The 16,880-nt window shown below is 28.2% G+C and overlaps 1 non-coding gene across 1 annotated transcript; it reads right to left on the bottom strand.

Moving 5' to 3' along the window:
* Positions 1-3,671: 3,671 nt before the first annotated feature.
* Positions 3,672-3,743, bottom strand: TRNAD-GUC. The gene has a single exon. It is a non-coding gene; the product is annotated as a tRNA-Asp (tRNA).
* Positions 3,744-16,880: the final 13,137 nt, after the last annotated feature.

The following is a 16,880-nucleotide window of genomic DNA, read 5'->3' as shown; positions in this document are numbered from 1 at the left end:
CTTGGATGTGCTAATCTCATATAGGTTATGAGACTATATCTGCATATGTACTTCGTGGTGTAAAGGTCTTTAAGAACGGGAACCTTGTTAAGTTGCATTCCTTTGGGTGAGGTGTTTATGATATCATTTATGCATGTTTTATTTTGTTTGAGCTCACCCTTGTTGTTTGTGTTTGGAGATGATCGTGTGACTTATCACACGAGAGCAAATGATAATCCAAGTGATGATGGTAAGGCATAGAGACGGAATGAGGGTTAGCTATTGGGATTTTACTTAAGAAACTTGTTTTTTGCTATTTCGTAATTTTGTTTTAATTTAACTTTGGATTTTGGATTGTAATAAAGTATTCATGAAGTATATTTATGTTATCCGTCATTAAAGTTTTTAATTTTCTCGCGCTCGAGAATGGTATCATATGTTGAATTTCACTTTAGTTATATATTGTTGCTTTACCATGTAATATCCGCCTAGGGTGTTACACTTACTAGGCCATAAGCGTGTCCATTATTCATGAGTAATTTATAGATTATGCCAAGATCTCGTATAAGTGGCCCCACTCGACACTCATATAAGTGATTTCATTAAGTGTATGCAGCACATCATATACCACTTGTAACAGATATGAAAATCATTAAAATCTTTGTTTAAGCTAAAATTCTTACACCTTATAGAATTTTAATTACAAAGTTTAATCTTTCAATAAAGTAGTCTCTAACACTTTCACACAACCATAGAAATTAATGGTAAAATTAGATTAGTGTAACCCAAAATATATTTCTTTATAAAGCAAGATAAAATAGAAGATTAAGAAGGTTAAAAGCTATGGAACAGTTGATTTTGTTAATAAAACATGACTCTATAATGTCAAAAATTAACATTATCAACTCTCCCAAACTTAGAACCTTACTTGTCCTTAAGTAAAAAGGTAACATGGCAAAAGAAGACATCGATTGAACCATGATCTCCCAACTCAGAACAAATCCACAAAATCAATTCAAATATCATTCATGCATGCTCTTCTTCGAAGTCACTTTAAATAGAAGAAAAAATTGTTGTTGCCAAGTTTCAACTATGGTGCCCATAAAAAACAAACCACAGGGTGTCTGCCAACCTTATGAGAGATCATTAAACATGGCAAAAAATGTTATTTATGATCAACTCAAAGAACCCCTTCTCATTGGAATAAGTGTTTCACACAAGCTCACCAGTGTATAAGGATGTGTGTTTTTCTCTCTTTCATCACAATTTCCACACAATTAAACTTTGCTAGTTATTTCAACAAGGCTAAAACCATTCACAAACATGTTAACATCACAAGGACTTTAATGGGTTGCAATGTGTCAACAAAGCTGTTGCAATGGACTTTCATAGTTTTCCAATAATACTTGTGTCTTCATCGAGCGTCATTTGAAATGCATCCTGAACACACCGTTGATCATTTCATCCATTATGTATTCATCTTATTTCCTCGAGATGCATTTTAGAATAAGTAACGAAAAACTCTTTTGTATAAATCTTCCCCGATCATGACTGATGAGTCCATGATTGTACATAAAGCCATAAAGGACTTTCCTAGAAGAGTGACAAAAAGCATGACTAAAAGGGAGTCCTTTAACCCTTCTTCTATTTCCTTATTTTCTATTACTTTATGTTGAGCTTTGCCTAAGTTGTCTTTTGTTGACTTAACTTTGGTTGACTTGTTGACCATAATTGACTTGACCTAAGTTAACATTTTGACTATTTATTTATTTGTTTTGTTGGTTAACCTTATGCTAATCAGTAGTGGAATAACACTACTTGGAGTGGAGGAGAGCTTAACCTTGCATCCAAGTATACCTAGCGCATGGAAGAGAGAGGAAAGCAAAAGCAAAAGCAAAAGCAACATGTACAACATGTACCTTGTACTTATGGTCCTAAGCAACACACAATGAGGGAAGAGCTTGGTGGTCGACCATCTTCCACCCCAAAGTGTCATCTTTAGCCTAATTTTTGACCTAATTTCTAGATATTAACCTATTTTAAGGGCTCTAATTGACTTGTAAAAGGGTTGAATCATTTGAGTAATACACTACACATTCGACCATTGTGAGGAGCTCTCTCCCTTGGAGTGTGAACTTCACTAGCCTTATCTTGAGCTAGATCAAGTGGTGGCATCATTGCTAATCTTAAGGGTTGATTGCCTTTGTGCGCCCCCCTCCCCAAAGTGGCATGCCATTAATTGCTTCCCCTTCCCCTTTCATGCCTTTTAATCTTTTGATCATTTTCTTGTTCATACAATTCGGTTTTCATGTTCTAATGTGATATTGTTTTTATTGTTTCTTTTAATTGAATCTCCTTTTTCTCTAAAGCTCCTTGAATTGAATTTTCATATCTTGATAACATTGTTATCTTAATGTTTAGTAGGAATATTCATGGAGCTTTCTTAATCATCACCAAACCATATTTGCTAAACTCTAAAATGAACCTACATCAACGACAAAATGGGTAGCATGATAAGCATCAAGTGGGACTATCTTATGGCTTTTTTCATGCTGTTTTATTGGTGTTTTGATCATTGTTTTCAGTCGACTTGATTAGCCATAGAGGTACATACATTCCTTGACTATCGACTCAGTCAGAACTTACCGTATTACGGTGCTTAGTTGTCCAATTTCTTTTCGGCTAGGCAACTTGGATAATAAGTTGAGTCAGGTGTTTTTTGTTTGGAGGATGTGCTCTATGTTGACTGCTTTGAAACTCTTCATTGGTTGGGTCACTTTATGGGAGTATTGGAAGAGTAAGTCGTCCTTCACCTGAAACATCCCCTTAACTTGAACGACCACCAACTACGAGTCAGTTATGCAATTGACTTAGGTAGCCATTATGCCCTTGATTAGGGTTAAACTGGCTATCAAAGCTTCGTACTCAGCCGGGTTGTTTGACACCTTGAACTTGAAGATCAAAGAGTGTTCAATCTTAATTCCATTCGGTCTTTCAAGCATTATTCATGCTCTTTATCCCTTCTTGTTTCATGACCCATCCACGAACATAGTCCATTGTTGCAACATTCCAAGATAGACGACCAACTTGATTCCTACTTCTTCTCCCTTCTTTCAACTATTTTTTAATAATATAGTTAATAGTTTGTTTTTAAAATATTTTTTATCTTTTTCCAAATTCTTATACAATCATATATTTTTAATTTATTTTTATTTTGAATCATCTGTAAATAATTTAATTAATGAATTAAAAAAAATTGATTTCTTTTAATTTTTAAAATTTATTATGATTTCTTAACTTTATATAAAATTTTTTTTATTTTGAAATTATTAGATAATTTTATTATTAAATTTCTATTAACGAAATTTATTAAACCATAAAAAAATTAAAAAGTCCAATAACAATATATTTTAAAGTTTAAAAACAAAGTTTATACAAAAATTTAAACAAACATAAAAACTGTAAAATAAAAAATAAAACAAACGCTGAGGGCTTGAACCTCAAAAAACAAAACAATTATTAATAAGTCGTAAGCAAAATATTTAAATTCTCCACGCCGGAGATCGAACCGGATCACCCGCATCAACTTTATAAGGTTAACAACCACTAAACTAGAACCCAGTAAAAGTTTTAAGTTTAAAGAATATAAAAGATAAAGAAATTATTAATTAGTTGTAAGCAAAAATAACTGTCGCCGTTGCCGGGGATCGAACCCGGGTCACCCGCGTGACAGGCGGGAATACTTACCACTATACTACAACGACCTGTTGATAAGAACGTTTATAATGTATTAAATATATAAAAGCCGTTCTCTATTATTGTTATCATCATTATAATTTTTTATTATTATTTTAATTTTATTGTGATTATCTCAATTTAATCAACCTCAATACACTAACATTTATTCATATTTTACAATTAATATCATATACGTTTAATATAATTTGTAATCAATAAAATATCTCTAATATGAAACCCTCCAATTTCTTTAACAATAATGAAAGACAATTTTTTCACTCAACAATGTCAAATATTACAAAAGATGTAAAAGGATAATTCTGAATAAGTGTTGGAAATGTCAAATTTTAAAACATAAACACCTTCGTTGAAAATAAATTAAAGACATAAAAAGTTTAGAAACTAATCTAATATGTCATCTACCTTATGTTCTAAAAGTACATAAAATAGGTTGGTCATGTTGATTTGATGTAGTCAACTGCTTAGTCAAAAGAATCTACATCTATGAAATAGTGCACCAAAAAATGACTTGAAATTAATCCATAAACCATAAATAATTTATTTACTCATGAAATTAGTGAAACATAATTACATGGTCACAACCTTTCCATTGATGGTCCATATAGTAGTCTTCATCCATTGCTTACATAATAGTTGAACTTATAGTTTCAAATTTCTTTAATTGGCATACAAAAACAAACAAACATGTATTTAGTGGAATATTTAATTTAAGATGTACTCACGTCAATTTCTATAATTTTGCTCTTGGTTTTACCCTTCAAAATATATATCTTGAGTAGACAATAACAAAAAAAAAACACTTTGGCTAGCTATGATTATATAAGTTTTGCAAATGTAACAAATGTACATAAATTGATGTCTATAACCAATAATACTATTTGTTTAAAATATGTACGAGGCCTTTTATATAATTAGTAGAACCACTCAACAGTGTGATCAAATTATATATAGATATAATAAGTAGTTACTAGTAATATTTATATTGAAAAATAATTATTACTATGAGTAAAAATTTAAACATTATACTTATTAGTAAAAAAGAAAAACACAAATATATGACACTAAATATATATTTCTTCTCTGCTCCACGTAATCACTTACTTATATATGTTTAAGTTTATACTTATATATGTCTGATGGTTCATGAATCCATTATGTTTTCTCTTATATATGTATTTCAAACACATACCTAAAAATGAACATACATCATCCAATACTTAGTGATGGTATGTCCATCATAATATTTCAAATGAGTCACATGATAGAATTAATTCTAACAGCTTTCTCGTTAAGAATGTGCATATTGTTTGAGCGTTGATTGATTGTTCAAACGACATTCTTTCCTGAATTGAAAATTTCTTCATAACTTGAACGATGTCTTTAGTGATATTTTAAATTTAATTTTGACTCATCGTTTGAACACCAATTTGTCATTAAGTGTTAAGCTCTTATGTATTTCACAACTATCACTTGTCGCTTAAGTTTCTATTGGGTACTTCAGTAACCATCTATTTGCAAAACAACGGGCATGTGCTGCTTAAGCGAGATAAGAATGCTCAAGTGACCACTTCTTTAAACTTATTATATTCTTTTATTGATTTAAATAAAAAAAATATTTTATAATAAATCAACAATATTGAAAAAATGTATTATTTTTTTTAGTTATAAATTTATTAAGTATGGATAAATTTATAATAATTGACATTATTAATTTGCATGCATAGTGACAATACTTAATGTTAGTTACACACATAAGAAATGTAGATATAGATCAAACTTAGATTAATATAGCACAAGTAAGTTGGATTAATTTATAGCACACATATACTCTTAATTGAAATCTATATATTTCAAGGTATTTCATCACATTGAATTCAATCTCCACAATATTGTACAATATGTTAAAGTTTGTTGTTGGGAGTGACAAAAAAGAAATCCTAGTTAATGTCAATCATTTATTCAATGGTATTATTACTGTGCATATATCTATCTGAGTTATAAGTGGTTTTGTTATGCCTATGTTGTAAAGGCGAGTTTAATATATTATTGTAGTACTTGTGGAGGAAATGTGTGTATGTCCGGGGGCCTTTTGGGTGCAATTGGGTCTTAACTAGTGGTTATAAGGTATTTATATACTTAGGTAAGAAAATACAAGGTAACCACTAGTGGGTAAGCTTAATGTTGGTAGATTTTACTATCAATCCATATTGTATATGTAGTACCATTTATTAATCAATATATTACTTGTCGAATATAAAAAAGAAAAATAAGAGAAGAATGAAATAACTTATATAGTTTGTGCAACTTAATATTGATAATAGTGATGATGAAATAAGGACTAGGTATCCTTGTTTGAATGAGAGAAGATTGCATGTTATTTATCTATGATAATGTCTAGTTTGAGATAGTCAAGAAATTACATGCATATTTATCTTAATCCAATGAATGGAGATTCAAAGTTATTAAGGATGAAGGGGTTGAATTTTTTGATGGGGTTGCTAATGAATATTTCCAAATTAATGTCATGTTATTTGTGTACTATCAATGACTCTTTCCTAAATATAGAAACTTTTCAAGGTATAGCTTTAAGGGTCATAAAACATGTCACACTTGTGAAGAAAACATTGCATATAAAAATTTGAAAGATGGAAGAAAGATAATATATTTTCAACGTCTAAGATTTTTGAAAAGTTATTTTTCTTATCTCAAGGTACTTTTACTGGTTGTAGTCATAATAACATTCGTGTAACTACACTTTGATGACTTTAGCACCATGGATGTGTTATTGCATGAATGGGCATTCACTACTATTTTGGAGACCTTAGATCTCCCACAGTATATTGTTGGTGTACAACAATTGTTGGGCTTCCAAGTATTAGAATTAACACAAAGGGTAATTGTGCAACTGATAATCGATTAAGAGATGAAATTAGCTCCATAAGCTAATATGAGTTGTATGTTAACAACACTTTTTCCCCTCAATTGTTGATCCTTGGGAAAGCCTTTGAAAGGAGCATCATGTCACATAATGAGTTTCTACCTCTTGATGTGGTCAATGTCCTAGTGGAGAAAGTTTGTATCGGCTATGCTACAATTCTTGTGCCAACAAACAAGATAACTATTATGGTACAAACATTTAAGACCTTCATAGTATGGTCTAGACTTGTTACACCTATTTCAAATCTCTTGATAATTTTCTACTTATATTGTTACATTTCACATGTGTATACATATATTAATGTCTTCACTAGTATTAAACTTTTATTTATGTGTAACAAAAACATTTGAAAGAGGCTCCTAAAACAAGAAGCAACATGTATCTACTAACAATTATGGCCACATCGTCAATGGTTATTATGACTATAGGTTCAAATTCAATGAAGAGGTCGTATGACACTATTATTTACTCTATATAGTTGTTTTTATGTGTCAATACTTTAGAATTTAATATATTTTATATGGTTAATCGTAAATGAGTATAAGTTATTGTTATCATATTGGTGATTTGATTTGTTTTTAATGTTTGCATCAATGTGAATGTGATTAAGCAATATTTTTTTATCAAAATTTTAAAGAGAAATCTAAAAAGTAATATTTAGAACTGGTTATTAATTCAAATCATTTTAAAAGAGTAAATTAGTAGAATATTTTTATTATATTGATTTGTTTTGTTCTTAATATTGAATTATGAAATAATCTATAAAGCATGTCTTTAGAATTCTAAAAAGATATATGGAATTCTTAGGATTAGATGTGATTAAATTATTCTATATATTAAATTAATTAGAATTTTTTTTATATGATAGACGAAAATACTTATTTGATTATATGAATTTTAGCATATCATTACTTATTTGATTATACTTGATACTTGAATACTTGTTTTTGATACGAGGAATCAATACTTAACAAGTATTCTTAGACTTTATTATCGACCAAAAATTACTATAAAATAATTTTGGAATCGTGTTGCATAAATATTTCATAGAAATTTGCCGTAATTGTACTTATGAATAATAATATTAGATTATTTTTAGTCCTACAAATGTATATTATTTAATTTAATTAGTTGTAATAAATGAATTATTGCTTCACACAACTGTTTATAATCAAAGTAAAATTGCACATATTATTTAATTAGAAGTTTTCAATTAATAGACATTGATCAATAATTCCTTTTGAATATATACTCTTAATTACCTATTTTGTAAATTACAGCGGGATCTTGTCACTTTTGTTCAAAAAAAAGTATCACTTACACCAAAATCTCGTTTTAAACCTTTTTTTTTCTTCAATAAAAGGTGTGATTCTATCAAATTTAGGCAAATTTACTTTTCTTTTTATAATATATTAGTACATAAATTTTAATCAATACTGATTAGATCTTCAGGTGACATGAAATAAAAATGGTGACCAAAATCACCCACAATCAAATATATTTCAAAAAAATTAACATGAAATGCAATTGAGAAATTTCATGAAATATAGATTAAAATATATGTATAAACGAACCATTTAAAATATTAATCTTTTCAAACTATCCAGCCAAACAATTAAAATTTTAATATATTTATTATTACTCTCTCATCTTGTTTTTATATTAAAAGTTATTTGAACATTTCAAATCAAAGATAATATTTCATTTTTATATTGAATCTCAAAAGAGAGATCAATGTTCACTCAATGCAATATAAAAGAAATTTTAGTAACATGTACTTGATTATCAAACTAAGTTTACACATTCAACAAACTAATAATTACAAAACTATGTCACATTCATTATTACCAAACTTGCAATCTAAGAAATAAAAAATGCAAATAGGAGGAAACTTACCAGAAAGGTTCATCATTATCACAATGCCTGACTTTCTTTTTTCTTTTTCTAAATTTTCCTTCCTTTTATAAAATTGTTCTAGTAGTTGGTTTTCTCTCCCTTATCAATTTGTTTCAATGTATCATTTTATATTTTTATTTATCAATTAAAGAATGATATTTTTTAAATGACAATAATTACAAATAAATAATATCATAATTTAAATTATTCATTTTAAATGTAAAAGTATAATTTATATATTCAAATATATTTATTAGGATTTTAATAATAATATAAGGTAATTCAATTAATGGTATTTTTTTCACATGATTATGTTTTGCATTTATAAGATTTAACCAAGGAAATTGTCCTATTTGATTATTTAGACTACCTTATTTTGGATATTAATTTTAATTATCAAGGAAATTTTTACAAGTTTACAATGTTACAAAACTTTGCAAAATTTGCATGAACTCTCAAGTTTGATAATTTTGAATTTACAAAATTCTTTCAAAATCTTGAGAACATAGCAACTAAAATATGAAAATTTAAAAAATAGATAATAAAAATTATTAGATTTCACGTACCCTTAAACATAATTCTATATGGTTTTGAAAAAATCAATGAATACTAACAATCCTGATACATTAAAAATCTTAAGAAAATATACCAAGCATGATATTAAGTTACAATACAAACTAAATGTGATACATTAACAAAGAAAAAATTATAGAGAACACAAGAAAATACTCTTAGACCATTACAAAAATCCTTAGAATTATTGATGAAATTTTGTGGATGAAAATAACTTCGTTGATAAAATTAAATTACTGATGAATTTTATCGATGAATTTAAAATTTGTATTACTAAACAAATTTTAACGTCGATAATTACATACTTCAAAATCTGTCGATACAATCTGTCGATAATTTAAAATTCTTATTATCAATGAATCTTTTTTTTATTTTCATTTTTATGTTTTCTCCCTCCACCTTTATCCATTATCTATAAGGAACTAGTGCTCCATCATCCTAAATATGATTAAAAATCTCCTCAAATACTTCATATGCATCTTCCACAAATCTAAATTCAAATAGGTAATAACCAACACACCCACAACAAACTCCAACTCGAGTATAAACAAATCCATGAATCATATAAACCCTTTGAGAGAGAGAAAGAGAAAATGGTGGTCGAGAAGAGAGGAAGAAAGGGAAAATCATGGTGGATGGTGAAGAAGAAAGAGAAAGGGAAAAATAATGGTGGAAGGTGGAGTGAAAAAAAAAACTAGAAAAAATTAGAGAGGTTCTAGAGAGAAAAGATAACTCAAATTCTAACATGTGATGCCTTTAAAATAACCTTAACGAAGAAACCACGTTAACTTAAAAAAATAAAGATCAATTAAGTAAAAATATTAATTAGTGGATCATAGATCTAGGTACAAGAACTATGTTATCTATTAAGTCTTAATAAAATAAAAATGACATCAAATTGAAATCAATTGGTTATGAAATCATGTTTTGATTTTTTTTTAGATTTGTTGACATATTATTATTATTATTATTATTTTGAAAGTTTTAGTAAATTAGTAAAATGAAAAAAGCTTGATGAAAAAAATATTTAATTTTGTGGTTTGACCTACTACCAGTGTTAACACTTTCTTGAATAATATACTTGTATCAACTCTCAATGGCATAATTTTGTAACCAAATCCAATTAATATGAACCTAGATAAGATTGAAAAATAAAATATAGCAAATTCATTCTATAACCAATATGATGAAGCAATCAATTCAAGTAAAGGATTTTCGTTCACTCAAACCACCATAGGCATAGCTCACAGAAACAGGGAAAGTAAAGTAGGACAGAGATTTTGTTCAACCATGATAAATATTCATTGAAGCTTCCGTGTTGTGTGCCATAACTACCACATTTAAAAGCATATATATATATATATATATATATATATATATAAGTAAATGGTATGAGAAAAAGTGTTCCACATTATTCCCAATTCATTTCCTTCCATTTGTCAGGTTCTACACGTGGTTCTTGTGAAAGTACGAATAATTATTTGGTAGTTAATTAGTTCACTATTATTCCCTTTAGTGGGTAGCACCAATACATTTTCCATGGAGGTTAATTATGATAAGAGGCATATACTAATGTAATAGTACATCAAATTGTTCTGTACTCTAGCACCTGTTTTCATACAGAACATTGCCCACTTTCTTGTGATTAGGCTTTTGATTAAGTTGTGTTTTAAGATACTCCAAAAATGCTTTATATAACAGGGTATCCTTAAAGGCAGCGAAACCTCACCCAAATTCAAATGTTTTTTTTTTTCAAATCCCTAAAAAAGATCTTTATATTCTTTCACTTTAAGTGGTGTGGTGTCCACTATATATCTTCCTTAAGATATGATGTAATGTTAAAGCCACATGGTTTATGCATCTTAAACCCTGTTAGGTACAATTGTTTCAATTTAAATCAGTGCTTGAATTGTTTGATATTGGATTATGCAAATTATGTGTTTATTCATGTGATTTACACATGATTTACATATTTAACAGAAAAATAAAATTGAGGTTTTTATTGATAAACAGAGAGTATTTTTAATTGCAAAAAACGGTATGTTATGGAAAAATTAAGCATTTTAACATCAAGCTGTACTTTTTGAAGGAGATGCGGCAAAATGGAAAAGTGAACTTAGTTTATTACAAGGAAGAATGTTAAACATTTACTTTTGTAACTGCATTTAGTTTTTTTATTTTTTTAAGTCAATAGGTGTCCTTAGAGTTTAGGAGCAAGTCATTTCGGTTTTTCCACTCTCCTAAAATCTTGGTTACGTGGATGTTTTTCGTTTTTATTTGAATTATTATAAATGTATTGTTGTTATTGTGAGTTAAATAAGTTCATTCCTTCACATCATATTTAACTTAGAAAAGCTAATGTGCTCTGCCTTTAATCCTTTGTTAATTCAACATAACCCACTAAGTATTGGCTGAAATGCAACCATTCATGACTAATTTGGAACACAAATCACTCTTGGTTAAGACTGAACATTATTTAGAACGTAGTCACTCTTTGACTAAGACTAAATATTATTTAGAATGCAATCACTCTTGGCTAAAAGCCAAAAGGTTTACAAGTAAATATAAAAGATCACTATAGCTCACCAAAAGAGAGATTGCGTCTTATGAAAAATATAATATATGGTTACTCTTTTAGGTTGCTTTAGAACACATATATTGTTCTTCCTTACAACTATAAAAGGATACAAATAATATGAAAACTTGAGTGTGTCTTTACCACAAGAATTTTTCCAACATTTCTTTTTCAAAGAGATACTCTATGGCAAAGTTTGAGATGAAAAGACACTAAAAAAATGAAATAGTGACCAAAATTTCGTTACTAAATGGCTAAAATTGGTCACTTATCAAAATAGTGACTAATTTAGTTATCATATACTTTGTTATCATTGTAAGGATCTACTTCTTCTTGCATCTAAGCATGCTTTAAAGCTTTAAGACATTAAATTCTTTTAACTTATCATTGAATGCATGTGACTTCCTTGGCAATACCTTTGGAGCATGACAAAGCTTCCTAAGTTAAGTGGCTTCTCTTTACATATTGAGAAAATTGTAGAGTCTGAGACAATTGACTGACTCTACAACATTGATATATGCCTTTTTCAAAAAAGAAAAAGTTGCTTGAATGAAACAACTTTCAACTCATTTTTCTTAAAAGAACAGATAAATGTATAACTTTATGAATATAAAATAAACATGTTTGAAGGTTCCATTTGTATTATGAAAGCCTTATGGCTTGATTCAATCAAATGAAGTATATTTATTGTATGTTGAAAAAAAAAACTATGTACAACACTTTTCATTTATATGATGAAACACAATTTAAACTGAATTTGAATCAAACATAATTTGATATACATAAAACTATATTTTACGTCTAACTCAACTTTATAAAGCTAGCTTGTAATGTAAGTTTGCACCCACTTATATATTGTAAGGTCATCTTATCTCTAGTCGATGTGGGATTTTCAACACACACCCTCACACCAAGACATACACATACTAAGTGTGAGACTAAACATTAATGAGTGTTCTGATAATGGTTCAATAGTGGGTGACACGATAAGTCTAACAGACAACATATCTCGTTAGGATAAATTTTAGATAGTTATGATACCATCTTAAGAAGTACACTTTAATCTTACTCAACCTTATAAAATCACTTAAAAAATGAAGTTTTCACCCTTTTATATATATTGTAAACTAACATTATTTTTTATCGATGTGGATCTCCAATGACAACTATTTTTATATATCTTGGATCCTCTATGAAAGCATGCTTTTTTTTTATTGTTTGATTGGTTTAGGAATTTAAGGGATGGGAACAAGACTCTAAAAGTTAAGGGCATACAATTTTGCAACAAAAACAGTTACATACAAAGTTTGACATTGGTTGTAGTTGCAGATACAAGAGGTTGGGAAATCCCTAGGAACAGTCCTTGTGTTCGATACAAAAATGGTAGTGGAGTAATAACCATGCGATGATGGTTATGGCATGTTTGACCTTTTAGACGAGTGCATTTTAATGATGAAAAGTTCAATGCTCCATTGGAGCATTTGGTTCATGGCCTAAAGAAACAAGAATAGTGGCAGTTAGTTTTAGCATTGAGGTGTTCATGGCAGCACTTGTATGCATGTGTGAGCCTCTATATAATTACTTTTGCATCTTCCATAGCACGCTTAAGGTTCCATTCCGTTTTTGTCCCTTTCTTCACTTTTCTCTTTCTCATTTTAAATCATTAGTTAACTCCAATTCCACTTTCTATCTTTTTCTTTGTTTTTCTTAATGCTTTTCTTTTTGCATAACTTATGAATCAATCTAACACAGTCACTAAAGTTATAATCAAACAATCACTCAAAATATATAGTTATTTGGTCCAACTCCATTCAAAGTTAAGTTGACTTCTCAGATAAATTATGGTGTAAGAGACTTTTTAGTATGAGTTTAATGATTATGTAAACTAGTCCTATACCGTAATTCAATTGCATAAATTAAAATAGAGCATTTACGTGTCATAAAAGAGTCATCTTAATAATTTTGTAGGTTAAAAATGAAGTTTAAATTCAAATTATAAAATGATATACAAATTAAATAAAATTTGTTACATTTTTGCAATCTTTCATTATTAAATTACGCGTTTGAGATCTCAGGTTAATATGTGCTTGTTTATATTTAAATAAATAATTTTGCATTAATTAATTTTAAAAAGATTATATATTTAAGAGGTGGGTAGAATTTGTTTATTAAAATATTATTTTAAAAATAAATAGATTAGAAAAACAATTCTTATTTGTGATTCAGAAACAGTTTCTTTTTTTTTCTTATGTGAAGATGATTCAATAACAGTTTAAATTAAGTAAAATATTAGAGTATTAATTTCGTGGAAGCATCATCAGAAGCAACCTAATTAAACTTGATTGTGGGGCCACTTAATGGAGCCCAATTCTGAGAGTTTTTTTAAAAAAGTTTGTCGGATTCAGTTGCAGGCACAAATACAGACATGCTTTTATTTTTAGTCCTTTTAGCTTGAGATTTTCGTAATCTTTTTTACTTCTTGTGCAAATCCTATATTAAGTTTTACCTTAATCACTTTATTCCTAAGCATAAACAAGGCACCTACAATTAGCTAATCAAAGGTTTCAGTGGCATCAAATGCATGGATCACACTAGACAAAGGAATCTCACGTCATCATTTTATGGGTCCTTTTTTGCCCAAAAAAGAAGGGATGTCAAAAGAAGGAAAGAATATGTTTGTTGGTTTTGCACGTAGAACGCATCAATCATAGTAATTTCTTCACGCGTGTTCATGTTTTTGTTTCTACAATTTATTTTCAATTCAAGTTAGTACTCCTACAAAAAACTGATTATAATAGTTTTTGTGACATCTAAATCCAATATTTAACATAATGTCAAACATTATAGTGAACGAACAAAATCATTTCTTATTCGTCCTAAATTTAGAATGAAACAATTTCAAATATTCCCATTTATATATTGTTTCATTCATGTTTATAAATGTTAGATTACAAGTATGAATCTAAATTCTACTTAAAATTAAAAAGTTGAATATCATATAAAAAGATTATAAATTTATTATTTTAAAGTTTTATATTGGTATAGTGTCAATGCATCATGTGAATTAGATTTATATCTTATTAGTATTGTGTCTAACGAATTTTTTTCAAAGACACATTTATAAAATACTATGAGAAAGTTAATTCTCTTCTTTAATTTGAATGGTTTCTATATTTAGATTGTTTGAATTTTGACTATTCAAAAAGATGTAGGGCTTGAATATTCTAAAAGGTTTAGGTTTAGATGATTAAAATTGTAAAAAAGTTTATTTTTACTTTAATTCAACCTTAAAAAATTGACTAAGATAAGGTTTATATTCACTTATACATTGTAAATATGTCTTATCTCTAGTCAATGTGAGATATTCAACAAACCCTCTTCACTCCTAAGAAATACATTGTGAGACTAAACTAAACATTAATTGTTGGTCTGATAATAATCTAATAGGAGTGACACAATAAGCTCTACAAATAACAAATCTTACTAAAATAAGCTTTACATGACTCTGATATCATTTTAAGAAGTAAATTTTTATATTTTAGTAACTTATATACCGTAAATCTCTATTATATCTAACCAATACATAATCTCCAACACTCCATACTTATTTTCATAATTGAATTAAACTATATTAAAGAGAAGTAGCATATAGAATTGATGATGATAGGCTTACTTTTCTTTGTCAATTCTTTCACTTAAAGAGTAATAATGTACATGATCGATGTTTGACATTTTTAGGCAGCTATGAAAATCATTTAATGGGATAAACAAGGGTGGCCCTTGAGTATGGTACTACACACGTGCAACTTACCACTCATGATTTGGTAAAAAAATGGTATGGATCGAGAAGCAATTGGGGGTTGGCAACTTAAATGTGGGGGATATTTGATGAATAACCTATGTGAACATGGTTTTGATATGAAAATGATGTGTGAGAACACAAACATAATTGGTAGCATAAATTGACAACTAGAGTACTTTGTATTTATTATCATAACCACAAAATCACGATAAGGTTGCTACCTTCCACGATGGATATACTATAAGCCTTGCCTCCACATTTTCTTCAAGGAGTTGAGAAGAGTCTGTATTTAATTTGAGAATTAAGATTTTAATAAGTATCGAGAATTACTTCATTAAAAAAAAATTGACGTAATTTTAATGATAAACTTTTCTTATATATTTATCTTTTTTCATCTTCACTCAACTTAAAACTCACTTCAAACTTGAATTTTATAAAATCTTTCCATCAAGTGTAAATTTTTACACCTCCAAAATGTTTTAATCAGAAATCTTCTTCATATACAAACTTTGTTAATTTTCTTTATATGTTAAACGGTGATTTAGGCTTGTATTTGAATTATTTACACTATTTATTTGATATTTTTCAGCTCAAATATAAGATTAGATCATCATTTAATATCTTAAAAAAATAATATTTATTTATTTTTTTAATTTAAAGACCAAAATATATCAGAATTTAAAATATTGATAAAATTTAATTTTTCATTTGAGTTTAAAAACTAAAAGCATATTTAATTCTAAAAATAATTATTGAATTCCTTGTCCTAACCTAGACTTAATTTCTCGCACTTTTTTTCCAGCCAATTTAGCAAACAATTTCAAATTATCAAAATTTGAGAATGAGATCAATTTGATAAATTGGCACACGTAATAAGGGAAAAATCATGTTTTATCTTTGCAATTTTTTTTTTTCTTTTACTGAAAAGGTGTCACAGGAAACCAAAATTTGATTGAAAAGTTCTCATTCCTAACGGATGTGTCCCATTACGTAAAAGACCGAAAATCATAACTTGTTAGGTTTATCTAACAATTCAGATGTTATAGATCAGAAGTGATGAAAAGTACCTTTTCAATCTCTTTTTCTTTTATTATAAGCAGTGTTTATCACTCAAAGAATTAATGTATTTTTCGAGTGAGGTTTATAAATTTGAATTTAGATAACCCTAATTTTAGAAACAATTTTTTTATCAAAAATAAATTTGAAATAAAATCATTCCTTCATTTCAACTTCGATAATATGTCTTTAATATATGATTATTTGTTTTAATATCTAATATTCTTTAACTAAATACATAAATTAAACACTTTGTTCAGTATCTTACCGGATTATACTATACATGTGTTTGTTAAAACATG

This window comes from Vigna unguiculata, chromosome 7 (assembly GCF_004118075.2).
Source record: "Vigna unguiculata cultivar IT97K-499-35 chromosome 7, ASM411807v1, whole genome shotgun sequence".
Taxonomy (NCBI): domain Eukaryota; kingdom Viridiplantae; phylum Streptophyta; class Magnoliopsida; order Fabales; family Fabaceae; genus Vigna; species Vigna unguiculata.
This window is presented reverse-complemented; position numbering and strand designations above follow the sequence as displayed.